At 41.9% G+C, this 1,753-nt stretch overlaps 1 pseudogene; it reads right to left on the reverse strand.

Moving 5' to 3' along the window:
• Positions 1 to 216: 216 nt before the first annotated feature.
• On the reverse strand, positions 217 to 1,656 carry LOC134385864 (heterogeneous nuclear ribonucleoprotein A3-like; annotated as a pseudogene).
• Positions 1,657 to 1,753: the final 97 nt, after the last annotated feature.

Consider the following 1,753-nt stretch of genomic DNA (forward strand, 5'->3'; position numbering starts at 1 on the left):
CCCGGACTTGCAAGGCCATTATTAAAGTCTCGCTTTGCTGTACCTTGTGTCTCCATGTCCATCTTTTGGCATTGAATGGGTGAGGGCATTTCTCACAGTGTGGGGAAAAAATCCCATACATTTGGTATCCGAAGTATAGTGTGAGTAGAGAAACAGTTTTCTTATACAGTTTTCTTTTTCATTTTTTTTTTTTTTTGAAAAGTTAAAAATTCCTTAATTTTTTATTCCTGGTACCACTACCACAATTTACAGGGCAATATACCTGATGTAATGAAAAGAAAAAGAAAAAGACAAAGCTACAACAGATAAAAGACCTCAGAAATGTACATCTAATTGACACTACATTGCATTAATCAATAGCTGCACTTTTTGCAAACTGTGGCTATGACAGTCCTGAACAAGAAGGGTTTCCTGTTTAAGCTGCAGTAACTTTTCTGACTATGGATCATCGTTCCTTCTGTGGCAGATTTTTACAGTTCCTCTAATGCATTTGGGACGACTGTCTCAAAGTAACCTGCAGCTTTCCTGACAACTCCTCGCTCTCTCTCCTGCTAAGAACTGTAGCCCTTTTCTGCTGTTTTTAGAACCTTCTGCTACCATATCCACCACTTCCACCACCAGATCCATAACCACCACCATAGGGACTGCCCGAGCTTCTTCCACCAAAACTACCCCCTTTCGTGGGTCCATAATTTGATTGCTGTTGTCCACTATAATTTCCAAAATCATTATAGTTCCCACCACCACCATAGTTACCACTGCCAAAATTTCCTCCTTCATTGTAACCGTCATATCCTCCACCACCGCCACCATATCCACCACCTTGTTTTCCATATCCTGGTCCACCACCACCATAGCCCCCTCTACTACTATAACCAGGACCACCTCCATAGTTGCCACCCTCACCTCCAAATCCATTATATCCACCATCACCTCCTCCATAACTACCTCGGCTGCCACCACCTCCACCACCATAGCCTCCTCTTCCACCAAAGTTTCCACCACAGCCAAAATTACCTCCACCACCTCCAAAATTTCCTCCACGACCCATAAAGTTGCCAGCTCCACCTCCACGACCTCTTTGTGATCCAGCAGACTGCATCTCTTGTTTAGAAAGCTTTTTTCACTTCACAATTATGCCCATTAATAGTGTGGTATTTCTGAACAACAATTTTATCAACTGTATCATGATCATCAAAAGTTACAAAAGCAAATCCCCTCTTTTTTCCACTCTGCCTGTCTTCCATAACTTCTATGGTTTCAATCTTGCCATATTTTTCAAAGTAGTCTCTCAAATTATATTCTTCTGTATCTTCTTTAATACCACCAACAAAAATTTTCTTCACTGTTAGATGGGCACCAGGCTTTACCAAATCCTCTCTAGAAACAGCTCTCTTTGGTTCCACTACACGCCCATCAACCTTGTGAGATCGAGCACACATTGCTGCATCCACCTTTTCAACACAAGAATAAGTCACAAAACCAAAGCCCCTGGAACGCTTTGTCTGAGGGTCTCTCATTACCACACAGTCTGTGAGTGTGCCCCATTTCTCAAAATGTTCTCTTAAACTATCATCTGTAGTTTCAAAGCTCAGTCCACCAATAAACAGTTTTCTCAACTGCTCTGGTTCCTTTGGATCATGGCCCTCCATTTTGAGACCGGATTCGCCTCTTCCAACTCGAGTTCAATATGGGACCGAGAGCTTCTTTTTCATTTTGAAAGGCTCAAAATGATTCAAAAGTAACTTAACTG

This window comes from Cynocephalus volans, chromosome 1 (assembly GCF_027409185.1).
Source record: "Cynocephalus volans isolate mCynVol1 chromosome 1, mCynVol1.pri, whole genome shotgun sequence".
Lineage (NCBI taxonomy): Eukaryota > Metazoa > Chordata > Mammalia > Dermoptera > Cynocephalidae > Cynocephalus > Cynocephalus volans.